The sequence below is a fragment of the Gambusia affinis genome, linkage group LG16 (genome assembly GCF_019740435.1).
Source record: "Gambusia affinis linkage group LG16, SWU_Gaff_1.0, whole genome shotgun sequence".
In the NCBI taxonomy this organism is placed as follows: Eukaryota; Metazoa; Chordata; class Actinopteri; order Cyprinodontiformes; family Poeciliidae; genus Gambusia; species Gambusia affinis.
In genome coordinates, this window is record NC_057883.1 from 12,655,247 (window position 1) to 12,675,781 (window position 20,535).

The 20,535-nt window shown below is 37.0% G+C and overlaps 1 protein-coding gene across 2 annotated transcripts in view; it reads right to left on the reverse strand.

Annotated features, from left to right (window-relative positions):
- The window catches only part of LOC122846427 (leucine-rich repeat and fibronectin type-III domain-containing protein 2), a 123,641-nt gene that overhangs the window by 60,409 nt on the left and 42,697 nt on the right, over positions 1 to 20,535 (reverse strand). The window contains exon 3 of one of the 2 annotated variants that reach the window (XM_044143397.1): positions 890 to 1,019. The exons of the other annotated variant lie outside the window; for it this stretch is intronic. The gene's annotated coding sequence lies outside the window, so the exon portion shown is untranslated. The remainder of the gene's footprint in view (positions 1 to 889; positions 1,020 to 20,535) is intronic. 2 annotated transcript variants of the gene reach the window in all.

Here is a 20,535-nt window from a genome sequence, read left to right on the forward strand (position 1 = left end):
AAAAAAAAAAAATTAAAGTTAAAGAGCTACATTTCATAATAAAGATGAACAACTTTAGATTTTAGTGAGATATTTAGGAGTTTTGCACATGCTTAGGCTTTAAACATTATTAGTTGAAACATCCTACAGCTTGTTAAGACCAAAAGGTTTGGTTCATATACATCACCTTACCAAACTGATACACATTGATCTAATTTCACAGGTTGCCATGTTACCGCCATCAATTTCTGCCGTATTTCTTTGCAAAATATTTCAAACACCATATGATTGGATTAAGCGCTTCAGTGGAAACTATTGCCACAGATTTTAAGAATGAATTTAAGTCTGCAGTTGTGCCACAAGATCTTGGTCCTCCCCACCCCCGATTTCTAATATCAATCCCTTTTAAAATGAACACAATAAATTAATTTCCATGTGAGCATTTCCTTCTCTCTTGATTGATTCTAGATTACATTTAGAGGCATGGCATAACAGATTTATAAAAAAAAAAAATACAGCATTTTTTTGTGCTCATTTAAATAGATATGTTTTTGTGTTCTGTCAAAAAGTGTAATGGGTCTTCTTGCCTTGCAGTGTTGGTAGCTTATCTCTGGTACAAAAAAAAAAAAAAAAGAAAGTTTGATATTCCTCCTGTTGCGTGGTTGACTTTATTCAATTACAGGCCTGACTAGCTATATCTAGTTTAGGTAACCACAGTCTGAACCACAAGATGAGCACCCTCCAAGATCCGGGGGCTGCTAGAGGTAGATCCAACATAACCCTCACATCATCATCACACTGCAGCATCCCCACACACCCACCCAGTGCAAAATGAAGGCTGCATGATAATCTAAAACCTAACATCTGTGCAGAACATCTCAGTCATAGTAATGAACACATTCATACTCACAAACACAGGCTTTTGCTGTTTGATCAGGTCAGGTATCCAAACACATATTGATTTATTTGAGAAATATAGGGTCCAAGTCCACCCTGCATCTCCTTGGCTGTATTTGTCTCGTTTTGGTTTTTCAAGACACCTACAAAAACACAGAGAGAAGCACAACAGTAGGTCTGAAGCTCCAGTAATTTATCTTACAAAGTAGTAAAACGGAGACAGATGTTGTTTTTTTGTCATCAGATATGGCATCTGGTGTTATTAGATTTAGGATATCAAATATTAAAAGTGCACTTTAGAGTCCAAGATGAAACAGAATAGCACCTCTTCAGCTCACATTAGTTTTTACATCTCTCCAAACCTTTGATTTAAGCCTCTAGACTTAAAGGTCTGTTTAAGGAAAATACAGATAGGTCAAACAGTGGATGACTCACATCCATATCAAAGGAGTCCATCCTGACAACATCTGATCACTTTATAAAAAGGAGGAAATCATGATTTTTGCAGGAATAAAATAAACAGAGCATTAACACATCCCCTCATTAAAATGCTGTGACCGTGTCAGAGCACATGTCCTCCCAGAAACCCTCTCTCGTTTTTCATCCTAATGAGAGAACATGAAAGCGTGCTGAGACGGAGACAGACAGGACAGGGTTTTAGCAATATTTATTTGGGAGAAGACTGAATGTTCTGGCTTCAGGTTGAGCTGTCCAAGGTGAGTAAACAAAAGTGTTCCCATTGTCCCTTTGCAATTAGTGCCATCTTTGTTGAATAATACACACATTTTTAAAAGCCAGACTATTCTTAAGACCCTCCATCTGCCAGATAGGTACACATGACACAAGTACAGAAATACTGAAACACTTATTTAATTTAAATCAAGTCTAAAAACTTACTATTAACCGGAGTACCAGTTAATATATCTTATGTATATTTGATAATGATTTTTCCTCATTATTTTATCAATGGCATTTGACAAAATGTTGCCTGCATTATGTCTTTTTTGCCATGTTAAACCCTGTAAAATGCACTATACAAATCAACTTGACTAGACTCATTGGTAGAACTGACTGTCATGAATGCCAGTGCGCTTCTGGAGGTGTTTCCAAAATTTCCTTAATCGTGTCCTTAATGTCAAGTTTATATAAGGAAGTGGGAACTTGGGCTCCTCGGCTGTCAGAGTTCAGAGATGATATATATGTATTGCTGTGACTGAGAAGTATTAATACTTCTGTCACAGTCACTTACTCAACCATATGGAGGTTGAGTAAGTGGAAAAAATGCACATTTTACTTTACAATATTAAAAGCCATGGCTCCCAAAATCATGTTGTAATCTCAGACAAAAGCATCATTAATCATATAAGACTTGTTAGCCAGAATACTTAAGTGTTCTGGCTGACAACACAAAGGCTCCTACTCCGGGGAAATACCTCCTACCTGTGGGAATAAATAAACACTCTCACTCAAGAGATAAAGTATTATATTATAAGATGTAAAAAGACTTCTTTGTATCATGTGATTTCTGACTCTCACAGTGACAGCTACAGAATATCCTCCCACAAATCCAATTGACAAGCTCCCTCTGCAGTAAGGGGTTTTATAAAGCTCCAGAGATTTCCTGACTCCCTCGGTTGTAGTGGTTATTTGTTGCCAGGAACACCTCTGCTTTCATTCAAGCAACACAATATGGAAAATGAGATTCTGAAGCCTGGAGGTAGTGCTCTTCATTTTCCCACAAACCCACCTACAGCAGCCCAAGCGCCTACCATGTCTTGTGGGCTTTCTTTCCTTTTCAGGAGTAAACAGGCATGAAGTTGTGAAAATCCAACCAGAATTGAGGCAGTTAGGGTTTCATTGTGCATAATTCACCAGCAGTTGTCAATTTGATTTATAGTGGATAAATTGAAATTGGGGAGTTGTTTTTTTTTTTCCTTTTCAAAACCAGACCATGTTTTTTGGCACTAGTGCCCTTTATTTGACAGTAGTTCAACAGGAAACAGGGTAATGAGAGAGGGGAAAGACGTGGCAAATGTCGCCAGGCCGGGAATCGAACCTGCGACCACCACCGCGAGGACTAAGGCCTCAATATGTGGTCGTGCTTTGCCCCTACACAACACCAGACCACTTTTCAAGCACTTTGAAAACAAGTGCGAAACAATAAAACAGTGCAGAAGCCAGAGAACACATAACACAAAATAGCAGATAAGAAGGTGAAACCAATAAAACAAGCAGGACAGAGAGTAACACTAAACAAAACAAACAAGCAAAAAAATACAGAATACTGAATCAAAATATAGAGACTAAAAGTATCTATAAAAAAGTGTTGCAATACAATAGGCGTCATCTTTGAGTACCACTTGCACTTGGAAAGTATTTTTCTTTTCAGTCACTATCGTTTGTGTCTATTTTCACAATTAAATTAGCTCAACATTCATTACTGAGTGTAAAATAAAACTGAGACATAGCAAGTATGAAGACATGGCAAGAATGGAGCCTTGTAGAGTAGGTTTGATGCAATTACTAAAGGTGATGCCAACACTGTCAGAAACTTGGACCAAAATAGAGGGAAACTTGTGATGCCCACCCATTGTTCTAATCATTGTTAAGTAGTTGTTAAGTCCAAGTAACTCTGCTGAAATCTGTTGAGTTTAATAGCACAGTTTGTTCACTGTCATCACAGTCTGTTGCTAAAAATATATAATTAAAAAATCTCAACAAGCTGTTGTTGTCCATAGGTGAATTTTAAATTAATACTGCAGCACTTACAAGATCGTTTGTTCATTTAGGAGGGAAATCACTAGGTTGTACCTCTCCCATCTTAGCACATGAAACAGATGAAATGTGTAACAAATACATCTGAAATAGGGTTAAAAATGACTAAAAACAATTCACTATTCAAGGACAAGCTGGACAATGGATGGATGCTTGTTTTAAAGTATTCTTTTCATATTATTTTAGTCGTTTGAATAGAATTCTTAATTCATCTTGTTTTTAGTTTTTGTCACAGTCACAACTGCTGAACAAATGCTTTGTTCAGCAGTTTGGTTCATGTTGTTAGCAAAGTGGGCTATAAATAAGGCTGAGAACATTTTCTCTTAAAGGCACGCAAGCACACACAGAAGGACCCCATCAGGCTGGCGGCTTTGAATCTTCTACTTATACAGCTACAGTCGGAAACGATAAATATATGTTTGTGTCATCAATCCTGGTGGGCACTGGAGTGGGAATGCATCATGCAGGCTGTAAATCATTCTTCCTGCATTTATTTGTCATGTTGTGAACAACTCGGCAGTCCAAAGAGCCTACAGGACTATGTAGGGTTTAAATAAAGGTGGCTGTGAATACATATAAAGTAAGGTCACATATGTTAAAAGGCTGATAATCCAAACATTCAGTCTATGACATGTATGACATACGTTGAGAAATCAATATAGAAATGTCATTTTTAATATATTTTGTTATAAACATTTTGTGAAATAAACTAAGAGTATAGTTAGCTTTTGGTGAAATATCTTGGGGAACATTGGATGGAGGTACTCCTCAGTGGGACATGAATGTTTTAACAGTTCATCTTTAGAACATTTTGAAGTTTTTGACCAAAAAGAAGCACTAAATGAAAAGGTTTTGTGGGGTCCAAGTGTGCTTAATTCCTTTTGGTGTGTAAATACTCCAGTGTTGTGTGGAGTCGTGTTTTTGCTTCTAATGTGTTGTTTGTGAAATACTTTATCAAACAAGATTAAAAGGAACAAGGTCAATGAACTACTTCTGTTCATGAGCATAGTAGGGATAGTAGGAATGTATAGTCAACAGTTTTACAGTCTTTCATATTGGGTTCAAATGAGAGATTATGTTGCCTTTTTTGTCCTCAACAGCAGACATGAAGTTGTAAAAATCCTCCACAATTATGCTGTATTTAGCTTTGCTCATCTCTCAGTCATCTCACAAGCTTCTCTGCCACTGTGGGAGAGATACATCCCTGCAAAATAATGCTGCCATGCCCCTTTATTGCCCTAACTATGGTTTGCTCATGCTGATGTTCTGTGTTAATATTCTGATACACAGAGAAGGTTGAACGTCAGCCAAAACATCTATTAAAGACTAAAACTGGGAGCTGACTCCAGAAGAGAGAAGCAAAAATAACTAAAAGATCTGCCTCCCGTTCTGCTTTCAGAAATTCTAGGAACCACCAGCAAACCTGGCAGAGCAAAGAGTTCTTCTAGAAACATGTGGAACAATCAGACCTATGATGTGTGACGGAGCTTGGTTATTAAGCGATTTATTTGTGAGCAGGAGAGTTCAAGTTTCTATTCTGGATTTAACAGGGAGCCAACGAAAGGAAGCTAATGTAGGAGAAATATGGTGTCTCCTTTTTGTTTTCACCAGAACTCTTGATGCAACGTTTTAGATCAGCTGAAAGCTGGGTTGTCAAAGACTTCATGAAATATTTAAGTATTACTTTAAAACAACCACAGCAAGACATCTTTACAGAGCCACTTGAGACCAGCAGTGGACTCCACTTAAACTAAGCCACAGCTTGTCTTTCACTTGTGTGAAACAAATTGTGTACCACTGACTTCTATGGCCTTTTAACATTGAAGATAAATTTCAACAATCCAGTAGTAGAGAATGCATTACAGAATCCTTGTGATTTGTAACTTTGTCAACTCTTTAAAGTTTTTTCACGAAGGCTACACGTGTTACTCCATACCTGTCCAAATTTGGCTCATCAAAGACCTGCTGGAATGGCCTGTAAGTCACATCCAATATTTGTCTGCAAATACCCATAACAGTAAAATGACAGGTAGCTGGATATCTTGTGGCATCTTCTATCTGCAGGGATTTGCATACATGTCATCTGAGCTGCAAACGAGGCGCCTGAAAGATTTGGGGTCAGATTAAACACTTTGTACATCCTGCTGTTGTTTTGATCTCTGCAAAGAACTCTGCTTCATGAATGCTAATGAAAGGTGGAGCTGTTCATAAAAATCACTTTACCGACTACACAATGTCATACAAGAAGGTGTTATATCAGTCGTGATGTCCTCCAAAGTTATTCTTAAAAGTTCATCTATAGATAGCTGAGCAATAACTTGAAGGGGGAAAAAAATACTGATTTGTTCAGATTTTGTTTCTCTCATGGTTAGGCCTAAATACAACATTCAACCAAAAGAGTGCAGATTATGATGTCTGTACACTATATTGCCCTTCAGTAATCATTAGATTTAAATAGAGAAGATGGGCACATCCGACTACGTGATGCAATAGTTCACACTACACGTTAGTTCACACCTACATTTTCCCCTTACGACAATCTTAGAACATTGATCCATTTAAGATTACTGCTTGCGATTTTGTAACCAATCATTCTGTAGTGTGTGGTGTGTTACAGTAGATCGTTCTGGCCACTCTGATCTAAATCAGGGGTTTTCCCCAACTGGGAGAGTTAACGCAGCTTGTTGAATGTGACAGGTAGCCAATCAGAAAGTGTGGATTCCCCTCCGTGCTTTCTGAAGGGAAATTACAGAGGGGAATACCAAACAGCTGACACGGAGCAACCCGAAGTCCAGCGGACATTGGAGATGATATGTGGAAACAACATTAATGTTTATAAAACATTTCGTGCAAAGAATATAGAAATGACAAGGGGAGGAGTTGGAGCGAAATTGCTACGCAGTTGCTAAACCCGGTAACTTTTCGGCTGTTCTTAACGTGACATAAATAGGTTATAATGATTTTCATTCAGTCAGGACGTTACGCTGGCAATAGAGCCACATGCGTTGCAGGTAGATTGTAGTAAAGAATTGATTAATGCCTGTTTTTAAAATTAGTTAACTGGACTTGTAGCCATTACTTTGTGCCCATTGTTGGACACCACACGGCATGATCGAACCGTTATACCTAGGATTTCTGTTCTGTCTCTCAGGATTTGAAAATGGGCCAACAATCGGCCGACAGCTCTAAAATTGTGTAGTGTGCGCCGGACATTAAACTAAGGAAATGAGGAAGGGAGGGACAGTGGAGCGCAGCGGAGTTGAGCTTTTTTCATTCAGTGTCATCAACAGAAAGAGTAAAAGGCTGGAAGAGACGATAAAGCCGATAATTAAAATGAGGTCGATAGTTTTAATTTATCATGCGATTAATTGATTTATTGTTTATCACAACAGGCATACTCATGGTTACACATGGTTCTGAGTGAGACCTAAACTTAACGGTTTTGCAGATCTTTCATCTTCTGTGATTTGATCAAGCAATGCGCCCATTTTATCACTTTCTCACCCAACCTAAACAACAATTTTTTTTTAAAGTCCACTTGCTCCATCCATTTTAAATACACAGCACTTATTTTATGTGCACATGATTTATCGCTGTATGACTTCAGAGCAGCCGTTAACTTGCTCTCACAGCTTTTCAGACCTCCTCTGCACTGAACCTGCTGTGTTCTTACAACATTGTAGGCTGCTATGTTTAGTTCTGCTGCTCACGGCATGTGAGTCAACTAAATGAGCCTTTTGCTCCATAATTCATATGTGTTAAAGCAAAAAAAAAAAAAAAAAGAATCATGTTGAACTGAATTAACGTTATCTCAACTGAAACCAGCTGTTGTTTGACGATCATCATGATGCACAAGTCTCATCACGTAAGTAGAGTTGTTTAAAGAATTGAGGACTTCTCTGCAAAGCAGCTTGTGTGTAGGACGGCCATCAACATCCCATTACTAAATGTTATATGAACTAAATAAGGAATAGAAGATTAACCTTTAGCATACAAACAGAATGTTATCCAAAGGGTGGCACATGGATGGGCAGAACATTATAATCTAAATTTGTGCTGACACATGAAGCCAAACACAGACCAAGCCTTTCAAATTTACAAAACTAAATGTTTGCAGTTCCTCAGCAAAAACTGCCACCCTGTTTTTCGAAAATGGAATATCTAGAAAAGTTAGCAGAGTGGAACCTCAATAAAGACGGTGTAGCATATTGTAGAGAGGGATATCCAGACTCTTAACCTACAATAACAGTAGACGTTAATAAATCAAAGAGGCACCAGGACAAAACCTTGAGATATACAGGACCTTACAGGGCCAGTATTATGTATATTGCAGGCACATAGTGCCATTTTATTGGACAATCAAGTAACTGTTTCCTTCAATTATTATAAAAATGAGAATTTTGACTTTGCAATATGATGCCTTGAAATTGGCCTCGGTCTCTCTAAGAAACTCCTGCTCTTTCCAATAGTCTGCCTTTTTAATGTCATTGCAACAATGCCTTTTTATTATGCTGTTATACCATGAAGATTGAACATTTCAGTGATAAACATCAATGTCAACATGGCTCTGTTAGGGAAGGGCTTCCAGAAGGAAGCCTGTTTTTCTCTAAAAGCAATATGACTGCTAAGATTTGCAAAGTTGCATCTCAATGAGTCACAAGACTTCTGGGACAATGTCTGTTGGACAGATGCAACCAAAATACAGACTTTTGGCCATAGCCAACAGCACAGTGTTAGGCGAAATTCCAAATACATCATATTGGCACAAATACCATTCCAACTGTTCAGCATGACAGTGATTGGGTGATGATCTGGGCTTGTTGTGCACCTTCTTTTCAAAAAATCAACTATGAACTCCAATTCTTAATGTAAAAATAGGTCTCTCTATTATAAGAATTAAGATGGTTTCCTATTACTGTTACTCCAGCATATTGGTAATACGAGGAGTGGATTTTTAAGATCTGCTTTCTTCCAAATCGACTTAGACGGGAAACATGTTCCCACACATTTATATGTCTGCTATTTCTAAGTAATTTCTTCAACATATGCTCACATTTAGGAACTGTTCCGAAAACAATGCTCTAGTGGAAAAGCAGTTAAAAACAGAAAAAAAAAAAATGTTTACCTTGTGAGTGTGTGTTGGGGACATTTACAGGGAACAAGAGCTGTATTTGACATCACAACAGATGTAGCATATAGATTGTGTATTTATAGACTCATTGTTATGCAAGGAAGCTCCTTTTCATAGCATGTAAGTTATGTCCTTGAATGAAGAGTTTGAGAAGGGTAGTGTTTGTGTGTATATGTTAAACTCCTTAAATGATTTATTCTTGTACAAATGATTTTAAAGGAATATTTAGAGGTTTTTATAAAGAGACTCATGTTTGATGTCAAATTACAACATAGGCAGATTTGATATGCAAGATGAAAGTTTAAGGTGGATTGCAACCAAAACAGACTTTTAAAACAAGCCTATTCTCATGTTATCCCCCATCGGACAGGTGTGTTAAAATTGTGTGAACTTACTCTTACAACATAATATATGTGTGGGTGTGTGTGTGTGTGTATTTCTCATTAAATAAAGAGCAGCAGAGCAGCAGTATTAAATGTAGGTGGTGTTACGGAGGTGAAGCTGCTCTCCTCGGCAGCAGGTCAGTCACAGACGACAAAGGCTGGCATTTTTAAAGGTCAGCTCACACAATGTGAATGCAAGGTAACTCTGCCTCCTCTAAACCTCTACTCATGGCACCACCACCTTTTTCCTTTCCTGCTGGCAGATAACTGGTAGGTCATGACCATGCTATTGCTAAGATGTTTTAAATGCTGAATTTTAACTTGTCCTCACTTGCATACAACTAGAAGGGTCTTTTTAACTGAATAAAGAGAAACATGCATGTGTTCCTAATAGCAATAGGAAGCACTGCTTTTACAAAACAACTTTAACACCCCACCTATGATCATCAAAAATGGAGAAATAACGTTATACAGAATACAAAATGAAATGAGATTCCAATGTGTTGTGGCCCAGTTCTGGTTTAGAAATGAAGGCGATAAGCTCTGTTATCTGTCGGCAACTCAGATGTTGCATCAAAAAGAATAGGCTTAGTTCAGGCATCTATTTGATTCTGGGTAGAAGATACCTGAGCAGAACCAGAACTCACTAGATAAACTAGAAATGCCACCAATGAATGAGTAGATGACTTTAGATAAAATTGAATGGCTTCCATCTCATTTACTCAACTGGAACGTTATTAGAAGATACACCTTTTTAAATAAATCTGCATTTAATTTGGGAGAATCAGCCTCATTCTAATCCTCCAAACAATCCCTTTGGTATCTTGGTTTGAAATAAGATATTCAACAGTACGGAAAACTAAACATTTTCCAAGGGAGGTTTAAAAGGTTTAAAAACCATTAGCTTGAAAAAGAATTAATTTCTTTAATCCTGCTATAATCATCTAACCTCTCTCCCTTGGAACCATTTTGGAGCCTTTAAGATGGGTTACTTTTATTGATTTTATATAGAAGTTACAGATCAATACTGACTTAATTAGACAACGGACACATTAAGTTTTAGACAGCAACTAATTAATCTTATAACAAATGCTCAGCTGCTTTCAGTCCTTTTCCTTGGTGGTCAAAATGAGAATAAATCCCCCAGCAGGCATTGCTAACACCGACCTTCATGTTGCACAAAGAGCTCCTGCTCTTTCTGCATTACATCTAATTAACTTCATGAGATCCTACATAAAATATTCCATTAAAAATTCACTAAGCTGTCAGTCAGAGGAATATGACTGAATAGCTTTGCTTCCCTTTGATGAGAGCAGTGATGTTTGTTGGTAACATTGCAGCTTTCCGCCTCCTGAACACTGTTCCATCCAGCTGCTGACAGCAAAAATAAACAATCACAAAAAAAAAAGAGATGCTGAAGCACGAAAATACCAGAACCGGCCCAGAGAGACTTGAATAAAGAATCAGGGTCGCCTCTAAATTTAGCTTTGGAAACAGCACGCTGCAAGCATCCTTTGATGATGATGATGATGATGAAGGGAGTGTGAAGTTTGCTCCACATTTGCATGACGTACGACTTTTTTGTTTTCTGGCAGTACAATGTATGTATGTGTCAGTTAATTAGATGGGGAGAAAGCAGATCCCTCCATCGCTCGTTTCTTTGATCAATAAAACATGATGGATTTTGTCAGAAGTCACTTGCAAAATATAATTAAAAGGATTTTCTTCCATATTTAATGTAATTCTCTCCAAAATGCTGTTTTAATGAACTTTGAGTGCCTTGGTTAAATAGCCTTATTTGGTATTAATCAGATGTTTTTCTACTCTTGGTGCTGAGTTGTGAAAACACAATTTATTTGGTGCTAGTTATAAAACTGCTACTTTCTCGGGACCAACTCTTTGCCAGCAAAAGAGTCATGAGCTGGAACGGCTAAAAATATACACTTTCTTCATTTATTTGACACTTACTAAAGATGCATAGTTGGCTGAGCTGATGCAATCACATAATGTACTTTGGATTTTGACCTAACGGTGTTGCTGTTGTAGATTTGCTACCAGGGAGCAGTTGCAAAATAAAGTAACCTTAGACAATAGGGGATACATGCCTATCTGTAAGTCTTGCTGTAATAGCACCAATGCTAATCATTAGCGCTTAGTAGGATTCTACACAGTCATCAGTATTATGATAGTGGACTTGAAAAAAAAAAAATCCACAACAGGATCTGTGTATTGGACCCAAAACACCAAGGGTGACAAAAGAAAGGAGTATTCTGCTTTAAGACAGAGCAGTTATAACGACCACCTGGAGACACCCAAACACCAAAAGCAAAGTCAATAATCTTTAAATCATTGCTAAACCTGTTCAAGCAAAGGCTTCACTATTAGTTCAGTTTCAACAGCTGTCTCTTAGGAGCTCATTCCATTCCTCTTTGCAGAGCCTCTCATATCACCTCAGATTAGATGGGAAGCCTCTTTGAGAAGTCTTTTTTTAGCCATCTTCTGGGTTAAAATGTGGGCCAAAGTTCAGTCACACACAGACACATGCGCACACACACAAAGCACTCTACTGTCTGCACACTTCAGGTCATCTTTGTCCTGAAAGATGCCCCTGTGCCAAGTGGCTGTAATCTCTGGGAAGTTTTTATTCTTCCAACACCTCTCTGTGTTTGTCTACAGTCATTATTTTTACACTTTGCTGCTGAAAAGGGCCCCCAAAGCAGAATGTTTTCCTCAGGGGTCTTTAAAGTGCTACTCTTAATTTCTTTTTTTACTTCACCCAGTGTGAAACATAACATATTATACAAACTACAGAACAGCAATCCACGTACAATCCATCACAACACACACATTAAACAGAGCTTTCTGGCAATCAGTCTAACCATCTGTAAATACTCATATTTTTATTTTACTGTAATATCTCCATAAGAAAAAACTACACGTTTATGCATTATATAATTTACTGTCTTTGTCATACTGCCGTCAGTGTTACCTATAATTTAAATCTAATGGTAATTTGTTGTTTATCAAACTTAAGGATGCAATTTTCTGATGTTAAGAGCGAAAATATTCCATTTCCATGCTAAAAGCTCTCTATCTACAAAAGCTTAATTTAAGACAATTTCACAGTAATCATACTTAAATTAAATGAAGGACTCACTAAAGTGACTGACTTTGAGTTTGCCGTCGACGTGTCTTAATTTTATGAATCCCGAATAATTGCATAGTTATACTGTTTGCTTACATAAAGTTTTAATGTCCAGTTTGGATCAGACTCAAAGATTAGATTGAGTATTTCTCACCTTGCTTTACTATTTTCCTTTTGCTGGCATAGAAACTTTCATTTTCATTTCTGAATGATAACGCAGGACTGTAAAATAGTTTTAAACCACTTTTTATTTTTCTTCACGCTACAAGTAGCGTTTTCATCTAAATGTGCTAGTTGTAGCATATTTAGAATTGCAATGTCAGTACTAGGGTCCTGTTTTTTGTCGAATGATGCAATCTGACAAGGTTCTGGTAAGAAAGTGCAAATCACATTTAAATTGTTTTTTTTTGTTGTTGTTTTTTTTGCTAAGTTGGTGAACACTGAAATTTAAAAGCAACCAAACTCAAAAAAAAAATATTTTAAGGCCTTCAGAAAATCTGGACAATTGATTCTAGACCACTTCAAAGATTATATGAAAGTCTGACTTATTTAAAGAAAAATATGAGTAGATTAAAAATAGTATAAGACTTCCACAACTTAAATGTTACTGAAGGTGAAACTGAGTCATAATCTTTTGGGAGTGGCTGTCCAATCAGCTGTACTGTTACTCAAAACCCAACCAAAGTGGCTCTGTTGGCTTCACAATGTTTTGGGTCTATCACTACTGTAACCACACAGATTTACATAACAAATATTACTCAAGGTATTGTTTTTATACAAGGCAGGAGACAAATGGCAGAAGGTCTTAGTCTTCCAGGAATATAGAAAGTGAAGTAAACTTCACTGAAAGCCATAAAATCTGAGAGTGAATTAAAGGAAACATCCAAGCTGGTTTTCTATCCCTTGTCAATACTTTTCAATCAAGATCTCATTTTCTCCTATCTTCTTCCATTGTTTTGATTATAAAACTTTTACCTCACACACATGAAAGGTTGACTCAGGTGTGCCTTTCTCTGGCTTGATGAAGAGTAATGTTGAGCTAGGGGCTGAAATACTCTCAGAAGACAAGAGTCCAACCAGCTTGGCTCGGAATACTGCATGAAAATCTGTATTAATGCGAAACAGCAACACACATGGATATATTTCATTGGTTTACACTGAATATTTTCCTCCTTTTGGAATAATTTTAGAGCTGAAAATGCCACTCCAGGCACAGCAGCTCTGAAAATCTAAACTTTACTGGAGAAGTAGTCATTAGAGGAATAGTTGACATCTCATAAGTTTCAAACACTTTGCCTGTCTTTATATTTGTCTCAGAAGTTGATGAAAATCATTCACAGGTTTGATGTGTAATTATATTGCTCCAATAGATCTTTTGTCAAATCAATTCCCTTTTAATCAGGATGCAGAAAAAATGTTTATGAATATTGTTAGTATGCTGACAATTAAATGGATGTTTTTAATGAGGATATTACAGTGATGATCAATAGTTAATGCAGAAGAGTTTGCCAATCGTTCTTAAGTGATCATTTGTTCTTTGAGAAGTTTAAGAGTATAGTTTAATTAAAAAGAGAAATGCTGCTTTAGTCTAATACTATGGTAACAGATTCCAGGCCATGGTGAAATAAAACACGGCATTTAACTGGAAAATTACGTAGATGTTTACTATAGTGTACAGACGGGTGTAAGTCCCAAAGTACAGACATTGCATTCAGGTGGAAAATGAGAATCAGGCAGTCACCTCTCTCATCTCGAAGACTTAAAATTCACTGTTTCAGTATCCAGAAGGTGTTAAGAAAAGTAAGAAATGTAAAAAAAAAACAAAAAAAACACTGTATTCTACAGAGACGTTCCGGCTGCTATGAATAGACAGACCGATATAGATAGATGCCATGCGCTCATCATTGTTCTACGGTACTTTGTATTTTCATATTACTGCTCATTTGAAAATTTCATACTCAACTTTTCCAGGTATGAAAAAGAGCCGGAAGAGAACCATTTTAACCTGAGACGTTTTGTCACGATTACAGAGGAGTTCACCTAATGCCGACTACCACAGATACCAGGACAGCTCAGAGTGCTACAGCAACATTGCCCTGTTTTATAGTTTTGAGTTTTTAACTTGCCTCTGGTAACATGTTAGATTCAGAAAATCTCTGAGTCTAAGTCATTCTGGGAATACACATGCAGACATCACAGTGATTGTGTTAACACTAGTAATTGCTAACATAAAGGTTATGTTTATACGGAACCATTGTCTGGAAATTGCTGGTGTTTTCAGTTTCAAATGTTGATTGGGAAAAAATAGCATATTTAGATGTGATGTCATTGTTTCTCAAATAACAGATCCCTCAGTGCTCTGCTACCCAGCACCTTATAGCTTTTGTTCTCAAAGTTGTACATAATTTTGGAGATTTGAAATGGAATATTGCGTGGTTATAGGTGCACAGATGCCGTCGGATCAGCTGCCAGCCAATTCTCCAAAAGATCCATGACAAAGGGAGACTTGGGTGGATACCAAGAATCTTAATTTTCTGCTCTGCTTCACAGCTCTGTTTAGCAGGTGGAAAGTTGTAGCTTTATTTATTTTCCATTACATTTGTACATAATTTTGATGAAAACATTGTATAAATGTAAAATTTGCATGGTACCCATTTTTAAGGGCTTTTTGTTTACCTTATTTGACCTTTAAGGTGAAAAGATACAATAGTATTGACACACAATGTAATATCTCTCTGTTCAGACAAATGTAGAGACTTTTACAATGCCTCTGAACAGCACACTTAAAAAAAGCCTTTAATATCAGTCTACTTATGGGAAGTTGAACTGATTTGAACTCCTCAGTCCAAATGGCAATTGCAGGTATCATTGGATTCTGTAATACTTGGCCTATAACATCACTGCACTGCAGTGGCTGGGACCTTTATTGTCATCTGTATACCTCACATACTGCTGGGCAACTGCACAAAATTACCACCCAGCCTCATCCAAACTCACAATGTGACCCCTATCAAACTTTATCCACTGCTGTAATGCTCTCTAAGCTCTCTGCAAGTCACTCTGTGCTTTCTGTTGTGTAAAAACCTGCACAAATAAACCTGACTCAAAGGAGCAACAAAGTTGTACCAAATTACTCAAAATCTAACAACTAAAAGACCTCGGGAGTAAAACATTTACAGCTGACTCTGTTAATTAAAAAGACACTTAATAGTTACTTGTTAATAGCCTTTGTTATTAATGAAGAAACACATACTAAGCAATTATCTAATTTAGTCTCAATTTAAGTGTCTTGTTTGGCTGTAATAAAGCTAATTAAGAATGATTTGGACTCAGACACCAAGAAGCTCTTAGGTTTTTCTCTTTCTTCTGTGTCTTGTGGGGTTTCTCAGCCTTTTTAGCAACATAATCTAAACCAATCAAATCAACTCATTTTGTTTAAATATTGGCAAACAATAAAAATAAAGTTGATTCATCAATTTATTCAGGAGCCTCAGTTGTTAATCACTTATGTACATCAGTGGTTAAAATATAATTATTTTTTTTTCTCTGGTCTGGTGTTACATTATAATGAGCATCCTAAATTTTGCGGTCTTAATTGGATTTTCTTAACTACGCCGTAGCTTTTCATTACTGAGCACCAGCAAGTCAATTAACCTTTTTCAACAAGAGCCTCAGCTGCACAACTTGAAAAAGTAACTGCACAACCCAAGTGAATTAAAAACAGCGCCCAAACAAGTAGCATTAGGCTACTATCAACTACTTCTAATTTTCCGTTTAGTCTTATTGCTTATTTTGGAGAGAGTATGGTTGGAATAATTTATGTATTTGCTTCTCATTTCTTCTAATTTCATAAAACCCAAAACCATTTTTAAAGTACCTTCATGCAACAGTAGTGTTTGATGCACCTAAACTTTCATCCAAACTTGGAGAAATTAAGAGCTAAATGTGAGATGAGATTCCAGCCAAAAGCTGACCCTCACATTCAGGTGACACAATTGGGTTTTTAGTCCTGGTTGTGAAGCAGTATTACATAGATATTGTAATATCTGTAATACAGATATTACATTCTGTGCCAAGGTTTACCCAACCTGCATGTGGAAAGGTTATGGATATATTAATCTCTGTGGAATGTTGGAGGGTAATGTTTTTCTAAACATCATTGAAACGCATGGTTTCCTTTGTAGGTAATGAGCCTCATTTTTGCTGAGTGACGAAGTCTACCAGATCTGCCCCTTGTCATGGATTATCTTGAAAATAAATCTTAGCATTTAATATTTTTAATGTGTTGAAAAAGACCACATTAAATGTCATTGTGCTTAGGTATAATGATTTTAATTCATAATCTATGACAATTCCATTTTTAGACATATTCAAAAGCATTGATCAGACAGACTTCGAAATTATTCTGACTTACAAAAAAATGACTCGTGAACAGGGGATGAAGAAATACTTACTCATGTTTGCATGATTATGAGCTATAGCTCCTTTCTCAAGACTTTGACAAAAGGACACCTAAGGCAGAAGTTTGTACATTTACTTTACTTTTTGACAGTACAGCAGCATCACTAGCTAAAAGTCCAAAGAGATGGTGAATATTTGAAGCTGCTTCGTTGGTGTCCTACCTTGTGTGTTTATGTGTGTTTATGCTCAGAGACAAATGAAAGCTCTCACTGCTGCTCCCATCTTCCTCTCCTTCCTGCGAACAATTTCACATAAACTTCCTGTAGCACAAATGAAAGCATCTCTGGGTGGGAACATATGGTCGCGCCCCAGGAACAGTCTAACCACACGTCGTTGTCTGAGATGCAGTGACGCAAGAGTACGAAATGCCTGCTTCACGCAAGTGAAAAATGCGAGCGACGTGCGGCAGGTGAATAAGGACGGTCAGATTTGTTTCTCCCCCAGGTGGGTGGGTTAAGGAGCTAATATACCACACAGGAGATCCTTGACTAAGGTGTTTACGTGGCTCTCGTTTAAAATGCTACATCCCTGAGGCTCATGGCTCTGTTCATCAAGCACATTGACAGTTTTAGGACAAGTTCATAAACAGCTGCCATAGGAGGCTGTGATATTCAAGGAAGCCACAGTCTAGAAATTTTCTGATCAAAGCTCAGACATAGGAGTTTAAAAATGCTGCCTGGAAAACTGAGCTACATTTTATACTAAGCAGCACTTTATTTGATTTAGGACATGGAATTGATTTATTTGGTGATACATAAAATGCTATGCTGACTGCTTCAACTTTTACGTTGAAGCAGTTCCTCCCAAAACATAGTTCAACAGCAAATTCTTTCATAAATCCAGGTCAAATCAGGTGACTGTGTATTTTCTGGAGCACAGCACATTTTAGATGAAAAAAAAAAAACAAAAAAAACAAAACAACAACAACACACAAACCAAGTTTTGTTGTAAAGAGCATGAAATACATCAGTTATGGATTTATATGACCCTTAGAGCATATAGAGATCTGTTAAAACCTTTCATAAAAACAAAATTTAAAAAAAGCCTGATTTACTCTAATTGAAATTTGTTAAGTCAAATTTCAATTAAATGGTCACCTATGTCATAAATGACAGTCTACCATAGATTGATTGTCACAATAATGTCATCAGCTCTGGTGAAAAATATATTTTCCCAGACCCAAAATAAATGATTAAATGGCAAATAAAATTGATACAAGACAGTTAATGAAATGGATAAAGACAAAGTGAAGTAATCAAAGAGCCTGAGCTCATTTTTATGTAACTCAAACCATTAAATGAGTTACTTTATACTCATTGACTCTGCTGGGGAATAGCATATTGCGATTGCCAAAGTATTTTATTGGCTTTTATTAAAATTTAAATCATAACGTAACATCTGTCTATACAACTTTGGGTGGTGATCTGCTTGAAGATCTTTATTAGCTTCATCAATTAAATTTTTTAGAGTGAATATTTTGCAGGTTGGACTGAATATCAATTTCTTGACAAAGAAAAGCTGAATAGAAATTACCTTGGGGACAAAATTACCAAAATGCAAATCTTGCTGCCACTGAATTTGGAACGTTTTAAAATACATTATATTTCACATCTCAAATTGCACTTCTTTTTACAAGTCAGTCTTTTACTGCAGGTCTTTCATGTGAGTACTCAGATTGGTATGTAGACACCTTTTTGCATACTTACACCGGGAGTCTTGACAGATGGTTTGTGAAAAATTGTCAGTTATTTTTGAACAACCTAATAAAGCTCATTGCCCGTCTCTTAAGTATAGATATGAAACATAAAGTTACTTAGATTAAATCCCACCTAACCATACAGAGATTATTAATCATGTAATGTACATTAGTAAGCTTCCGATACAAATACACACAACTCAGATTACATAAGCAGAACAAAGTTAACATACCATACAAATTTATACTTATAGCAGTTAGAAATATGGGGTTTCATTATTTCTAATTAGCTCAACCTTCTGCCAATTCCTGGTTTAAGGTTAAAGCTATTAATCCAGAGGTTGTGCTATTGTCAATTTATTGAAGAAATGTTCAGAAAACCAGACAGCTGCATGTGAGTAAAGTATGCCTATTTATCCATCCATCCATCCATTTTATCTACACCCTTGTCCCTAATGGGGTCGGGAGGGTTGCTGGTGTCTATCTCCAGCTATGTTCCGGGCGAGAGGCGGGTTCACCCTGGACAGGTCGCCAGTCTGTCGCAGGGCAACACAGAGACATACAGGACACACAACCATTCACACACACACTCACACCTAGGGAGAATTTAGAGAGACCAATTAACCTGACAGTCATGTTTTTGGACTGTGGGAGGAAACCGGAGAACCCGGAGAGAACCCACCATGCACAGGGAGAACATGCAAACTCCATGCAGAAAGACCCCGGGAATCGAACCCAAGACCTTCTTGCTGCAAGGCAACAGTGTATATTCAGTATATATTCAGTTTGACAGATATCTGATTTTGTTGTCAAAAATGGTTCAGCTTCGATTGTTTAAGAACTTGAACATTGGGCAAATCCACAGTTTTATGAAGGCATTTTGATAATGTCAACAAAAAAGGAATAAAATGCTTAAAAAAATGCTCTATATCACTCTCGGCATTATAAAAAATAACTCTATTATTTTGGCCTGTAATACAAAGTCATGCTTATCTACTATGAGGTGGAAATGTTTCAGCTTGGTTGACAGATACTGTACTTTATTTTTTCAGAGACAGACATAACTCGCAGTAGATAAATTGATGGAAGGGAGACATTTTATATTGTCTAGAGCAGTTTGATATTGGATTGTTCTTGAAGGTATTTTTTTTTACAATTTTGGAACTACTTGTAGACTATAGTGATGGACTATAGTGGAAAGTAGAGCAGGGTGCAAATAAATTATGTCAGATGTGATCATAAAGGTGTATAATACCAGTGCTGACATTGCTGATTGAATATAAAAATAAAGTCTATTTTCAGGAAGAATATAGACTAATAGAGAACGTTGCTATAACTACTACTATTACCTTTTAAAAACATTATTTAACAAGCTCAGGGTTCAATTCTACATCTAGTCACAAGAGATCAGAAAAGAAAGGGGAGATTTTTGTTCATGACACCCTCCCAAGGAATTAATCTGAATCTTTTCTGTTTATTCCCCCCCCACCCCAACAAAAAAAAAGAAATGGATTTTTGCCCCTGGTAGGAAGTGTTTTCATTAACCATGTCAAAGCGACTTTGTCCAATGTGATGAACCTGCAGTGTTGACGTGTGAAAGAAGACATCCTGTCATGACTGACACCTTAAAAGCTTTTTGAAAAGCATGTCACATAAACCAGACAGACATTCTGGCTATCACCTTTATTATTTTTCCATTGACTAAAACACATGCAGCACTCCAGCATGCTCGCTGCAGTAACACAAGCTGGCAGCATTTATTCTACTAATGCAATTAGCCCAGTTTTTTAACGAGACACAGATCTATAGGGAAGCAATTAAAATCCAAATTCTTCTCAGAGTGTGGACTTCACAGGGAAACAAATCCTTTGACAATAAAGTGTTTGTTTTGGAGAGTTGATAAGTGATTTTTATTTTTTGGATAAAGACAATGCTAAGGAGGGTAATGGAGAACAGTAGGAAGGACAGGAGAAGAAAGTGAGAATGAAGAAGAGAAGTGAAGGAAGGAGAAAATGCCGGGAGGTTGAACAAGAAAGGAAAACAAACTCAAACGAAGAAGGAAGACAAA